A 6821-nucleotide genomic window follows, 5' to 3' on the forward strand; every position below is an offset into this window, starting at 1 on the left:
ACAGCTTCACCACAGAGACAAGGATTTTCACCGGCAAGCTGGGCAAATGTTCGAAGCCCAGAAAGCTAAATTTTGCTGGAAAGAGGAAACAAAAACAAACAAACAAACGAACAGACAAAAGACAAATGAGTGTACCAACACTATGTTTTTCCCCTTGCTTTTTGTCAAGGTGTAGAATTTTAATTTCGACAAAATATATCTTGTGCAGATGCAACCGATATAACCGATAAAGTAACTGCAATTTAGAAGGAAAAAAAGCAAATATTTGGGCCAAGTACATTTCAACAGCTGGTCGATGTTTTCCAACAACAGAACTACACACGGAGAAACAAGATTCTATAAACAAAAACAGGTTTATAACTTTGGCTATTTCCCATGTCCTCAAAAGTTTTGCCACGTCTAAACTGCTGTGATGAATATTTGAATTGGGGTGTCTTTTCCGACATAATGCCCCATTAGCTTCAAATAACAAATAAAACAGACACAAAAAAGCGAAGGGTCCTCTTAGGAAACGATTGTTCAAATATTTATTAATGTGTTGTCTGCTAATGGAAATAACAACAACAGATGGAAGTTTATTGATTCTGGGAAACTTTGGTTTTCAATGGCATACATAGGCCTACCGGGCAGTAGTTTAGTGCCCGGGAAGTGGGAAGTGACGGGAAGGGCATTTCTCGCGAGAAACGAGTACTCTTCTCGGCTCGTGCCCGCTCCTACTACTCATATACATAGTATACACGTGTGTGTGTGTGTGTGTGTGTGTGTGTGTGTGTGTGTGTGTGTGTGTGTGTGTGTGTGTGCGCGTGTGTGTGTGTGTGTGTGTGTGCGTGCGCGCGCGTGTGTGTGTACGTGTGCGTGTTTGTTTTAACTAGATGTTTTGCGCAATCTATATCAATAAGAAGGCAGGTTTTGACCCTGCTTGTTCGAACCAACTCAAGCTGAGATGGACACAAAGGTCCAGCAGAAAGACCAAATTTCAATAAAGAAAAATTTCCAATATGGAAACCGAACCCAGATCTTCTGCGTTTGACGGCGTAGCGGCCAATCCCTACATCACAGACGCCGGTCCCTGCGTGTTCAAAGGAAATTTAAATCTTAAGTTTCAGTAAGTTTTACGGCACTTGCAACAAAATAAGGCCATGTAGCCTGTGTGCCGAAGAGTAGAGGTGTTACAAGAGATGCAACAAATACAAAACAGAAGGAGGTGAGATAAGCACAATAGATATTTGATAGGAAAGACGGAAAAAATAACACCAGAAAACCCACCTACCACTCACGAAACTTAACTTTAAGTCTTTTAATTTTAAAGGGTTTTTATTGTAATGTTAAATTTTAATCTTTCTGGGGTTTGTGGAGTCTGGTCAGCGAGCACTGTTACCTTTAGATGTTAGAGACAACATGTAGCTTGGGCTTTTTCTTCGTCTTATTGTGAAAACCGAGACTCGCCATAAAAACATGTTAATGGTGTTTCTATCTCAGGCACCAGTTTCAATGGTGAGTACACAAATGCTGAACAGTATTTAATTGTTTTTGGTTAGAGGCCTCGTTTCTCTGCAATTGAATAAGTCCTTTCCGGTTCAGGGCGACACACGCGCCAGCTATATTTCAATGTATAAGACTTCTGAAAGGCCCCCTTCGAGATCTGGAAGTAGAACAAGTTACTGTTGATAGACATAATCATATGCAGTTAATAGTTCTAATTGCCACAGAGAAAGACAATAAAATAATATAATCTACTGGATTTATTCTGGGCAAGATGTGTGCTCGCATATGGAAATGAAAAGAGGGCGAGGAGATCAGTTCGTGGGTGTATACGCTCGTACTTAAGTATGAAAAGTAGAAACTGGCTGAAAAGCCTTTACGATTTAAAACCATGTAAACAGACGAATGATTAGAGAAACAAGCACAATAGCACCCTAACACTGCCCCCCCCCCCCCCCCAATGAAATCAAAAAGAGAAAAAAAAACCCCCCCCCCCCCCCCCCATGAGCAATGGTTCAATTAGTAAATCAATGAAAGGTGCTAGTAATAATAACATTAACCGTGATAACACTAATAAAAAAAGCTGATAACACTAATAAAGGTAATATAATAATAGTAACAATAATAATTTAACACACGTCCAAACATACCTACAGAAAAAAACCCCAAAGTACTCCCTAAAAGGCGCATAGGATGGAAATCTTTCTAAATCCGTAACTATAATAGAAATTAATTATGTCTGGAGTACAAAGAAGGAGAATAGAGAAGTTAAAGTTTGTCTGTGTTTTTAGAACAAACCTTTTATATGGTTCTACTTACTCAAATCTGAAAAGTATAGTCTCAGTATATAGTATATGACAACAGTACTGAATATTGGAAATAAACGGTATTTTGTTATCAAACACAGAGCATTTGTATAAAAAATTATCCTTGAGATTGGACGCCTTTTTGAGGGTGAGACAACTGCAGCTACAGGTGTTCGCGCCTTTGGTCATTTCGAAGACTGAGCAAACAGCTCCCCCCCCCCTCTCTCTCTCTCTCTCTCTCTCTCTCTCTCTCTCTCTCTCTCTCTCTCTCTCTCTCTCTCTCTCTCTCTCTCTCTCTTCTCCTCCTTCTCCTCCTCTCTCTCTTTGACTTTTCACATACTCTCCCTGTCTCTCTCTGTCTCTCTGTCTCTGTATCTGTCTCTGTCTTTGTCTCTCTCTCTGTCTCTCTCCCTCTCTCTCTCCCTCTCTCTCTCTCTCTCTCTCTCTCTCTCTCTCTCTCTCTCTCTCTCTCTCTCTCTCTCTCTCTTTGACTTTGACTCCCCTCTCCCTTCTTTTGTATTATCTTCCCTCCTGTTTTACATGTCTGTCTGTCTGTGACAATGAGGCCATAAAACGTTTTCAAATTAAAAAAATGTCCTCTCTCTCTCTCTCTCTTTCTCTCTCTCTCTCTCTCTCTCTCTCTCTCTCTCTCTCTCTCTCTCTCTCTCTCTCTCTCTCTCTCTCTCCCAACTCCCTTTCCCCCGACTTTCTTTCGTACACCTCGTAGCGTTCTCTCCCCGCGCACGCGCGCAGCACCTCACCACCAGAGTCTGTGCACTCACCCCACACACTGTGAAACACTCCCCACCGCTCACTCCGACGGGCCAGGCTGGGAGATGGCAGAACGACCGTCAAAGTGATCGGAATCCTCACAGGCAAGCGGGACCAATACCAGTTCTTCACCTCGTATGTAGGGGTTCCAACTATCTGACCTGCTTTTTTTTTTTAGGTGTGCGTCGTGTGAGTGCGAGCGTGCACACGTGCGTGCGTGCGTGATTGTGTTGTGTTGTGTGAGTGTTTGTGTGTGTTTGCACTCACACGCTGCGACAAAAAGGGTGTGGAGCATTAGTGTCTGAGCTCCTCGGAAAAAAGACGGATTTGATTCTTGTATTTGCGCTGCGAGTTATTTCACAACCGTTGCCGAGTCGTGCTTGGAGAATTTCAAGTCTGACAAAGAATTTCTTCGTCGTTTCAGGTGAGTACTTAAATGTGGTTCCGTGACAACACTTCAGCAGTATCTCTGCACGCATGACACAGGTGATATCTATCTATCTATCTATCTATCTATCTATCTATCTATCTATCTATCTATCTATATAATTCAAATATGCTTAAACGGTGGCCTCTAAATCGCTAGTCTGAACAGGGCCAAGTTAAGAATAACACAAGAAGAAAGACTCATCCTTATAGTTCCACGAAAGAAAACCATTAACCACATTATGCTAAAATGTGTTTCATTTTGTTGTTCACCGTGGAACAAAAAACAACAACAACAACACACACACACACACACACACACACACACACACACACACACACACACACACACAAGATAACTTTACTAACAAACCTTACGCAACAAACTAGAACAAAACACAGCAGAAAAGCAAACGAAATCATTTCAACCCTAAATAAGAACTCGCAATAATTGGACAACACTTCCCGACCTTGTCTAATGGCTGCAGCTTGTTACAGAAGCTTTCTCTACATCTGTAGGCCTATTTGGTAAGAACTTTACGATGCTCGCAACTACATAAGGTCACATGAGCGTGCAAGCTTTCTCTAAAAGATAAATTAATACTGTCGATATAGTCCAAGACGGCCAACAGCTGCCGAAGTGAAAAGTTGTCGTCTTAGTCAGGTGAACCTCTTGGACAATGTCATTATGATATTTCAGACAAAATGCAAAGGGGAAAAGTTGGAAGTCGTCATTTTTGCAGATGATTGTCTTGGACAGTTGGCCGTCAGAGCAGGTTTAACTGTAACTATAACACCTGTTTACCCTTGATTTAATTCCATAGATTGCGTGGCCGAGCTTGCGTGATCGAAAGTAATTGGGACATAAAGGTGCAGATCGTGAATCGAAGTTCAACAGGCACTGGAGAAAGAATAAAGGAAAGGGGAAAAAATAAGAGAATGGGTAACAGACAGGTTGAGTTTAAAAAAACTGAGAAGGAAACAAAGGCATATTATGCTAATTGACCTCAATTATTTACTTTCACCTTTTCCTGTCCTCTTATACCACGAGGTGTCGAGTGGTGATGCAACTGTCGGATGTGGGTCAGGAGTGTTGCAGTTTGGATCGTGATGTTGTTCCTTTTTAAAATTTTAGTAAGAATTTTACGACACTTGCAACACTATAAGGTCATATAAGTGCCGAAGAATAGATGGGTTACAAGAGAGTAACATACACAAAAAAGGAGGAGAGATAAGGACGATGGATGTTTGACAGGAAAGAAGGAGCAAACCACACCAGAGCACCCACCAACCATCCACGTTGTTCCTCTAGAGGGTCTCTTTGACTCCGTCGATCCATCTGTTTCTTGGATTTTCTTTTCACTTGAAGTAATCGAATCGCATGTTGTAGGCCTTGGAGGCTGACTGTTGTGGCCCCTTTCTCATTACATCCCCAAACCACTTTATTTGTTGTACTTCGATGTATTTCATGTTCAAGGATAATGATTATTTAAAAACCCACAGTAATCCTTGAGGACTGATTCCATTCTTCCGATAGTGGAAGTTAATTGTCCTTGCACGGAATGCTTCGTTAGAGGTTGTGCTGATGATGCAATTCTATTAATGTTAAAAGACTCGTCAAGCCCTCGCTTTGGCGTCTTTCGACTTCGATATCACGTGGGCGGTTCTGCCGAAACCTGCCACCTCTCCCTCTCCTCTCCTTAATGATTCTCCTTTATGTTTATTGCTATAACATATTACCGCCCCTTGTTCAAAAATGCTATTGCCTTGGCACTAGTTACCACATTACGTCAGTGCAACACATTTTGCTTAAAAGAATTCGCACTTTGTTCTAACCTTCACTTACTATTCCTGCTTTCTCTTTGCGTTATGATTTTAGTAAGATATTCTACACTATGTCTTGGTCAACTAGACATCGCCACAGATATCAGTCCTTTAAGGATTTAGTTTTTTTAACGCTCCTTGCAACACAATTTAGATCAATTAGCAGAAAGCCCAAGATACTCAATATAAATTTTCTCCCCACTCGAGAATCGAACTCTGGTCCCCTGCGTGCGACAACAAAGCGTTTAACGACTTCTGCATCACAGACACCGATCCCAGTGTTCAGAGTTTGTTAACGAGCGTGCTTCTCATACGTAGGAAAATTCCCCTATGTTTCCATGCCATGTTCGGGGCTAGTATTTTTTTTAAAATCTGCTCGTTCTGATGTCTAAAGACGTAGTGGCACCCCCCCCCCCCCCCCCGCTCCACCGAAACCATCCCATCCCCCTTTCGACTCCCCAAGCCCTAAAAAACGAAAGCCAAAAACAAACCAAAATAAAACAACCAAGACAAAACAAAAGACAGCAATAGCTAACTAGCCTACCCCCGCCGCCTCCTCTGCAGTTAAAATGAAATACATGGACCACTCCTTTTCAATCGCGGTATTTTGTTTTCAAGGAGGTCATTGCCCCCTTCCCCGCCGCCCCCACCTAACCCTAATAATGAAACGATTGCCCTTGTAAAATGGATACATTTGATTTAGAGAATACAAAACGGGCAGTTTAAACTGGTAATCACCCCAGAAAAAAAAACAATATGAAAATGACGACCATATAGTATATAGTCACCAGGCGCTTTCGATACGACAATATCGGATGAATGTGCACTGGTCATTGAGGTTCCATCAAACGCTTTCGATACTTCCATATCGAATATTTATTATGTGCACTGGCTGTTGAGGTACCATCAACCGGTTTCGATCGGAATATACCAGATATATACGAGTATGTGCACTGACTATTGAGGTACCACCAAGCGCTTTGGATACGACAATGTTGGATACATATTATGCACTGGCTATTGAGGTACCATCAAACGCTTTCGATACGACAGCCCCGGATATATATGAACTGGCTATTGGGGTACCATCAAACGCTTTCGATACGACAATACCGAATATGTGTGCCCTGGCTGAGGTACCACACGCGCGAGCCACGACTGCGAGAGCCTGCAGCTCTGTAAGACTTCCATGCTCAATACCCGGGATCCATTAGGATTAGATCAGTTTTCTGATGATGCCATTTGCAGTTATGAATAGCTCGTTTCCTTAATGCATTATTTATTGAAGGTGGTTACCATTTGCGGGGACAGTTTATTGACTTGGGTCTGTTTGTGGGGGTTTTGCCCATTCAGACAGTTCAAAAAGTGGAAGTCTGTTACAAAAATATGCCCAGTTTTTAATGTGTTTTTTTATAAAGTGAGATCCTATTTTTAAACCTAAGTATTGGAACCTTAGTCTCAGAGCCATATATTGACACATTCTTTCACACACACACACACACACACACACAC

The 6821-nt window shown here is 41.9% G+C and overlaps 1 protein-coding gene across 2 annotated transcripts in view; it reads left to right on the plus strand.

Annotated features, from left to right (window-relative positions):
• Window positions 1–3069: 3069 nt before the first annotated feature.
• LOC101863735 (regulator of G-protein signaling 9-binding protein) overlaps window positions 3070–6821 on the plus strand; it is an 88167-nt gene continuing 84415 nt past the window's right edge. The window contains exon 1 of one of the 2 annotated variants that reach the window (XM_005094789.3): window positions 3070–3483. The gene's annotated coding sequence lies outside the window, so the exon portion shown is untranslated. The remainder of the gene's footprint in view (window positions 3484–6821) is intronic. The other variant, XM_013080503.2, reaches the window with a different exon arrangement.

The sequence above is a fragment of the Aplysia californica genome, unplaced genomic scaffold (assembly GCF_000002075.1).
Source record: "Aplysia californica isolate F4 #8 unplaced genomic scaffold, AplCal3.0 scaffold00089, whole genome shotgun sequence".
Classification (NCBI taxonomy): domain Eukaryota; kingdom Metazoa; phylum Mollusca; class Gastropoda; order Aplysiida; family Aplysiidae; genus Aplysia; species Aplysia californica.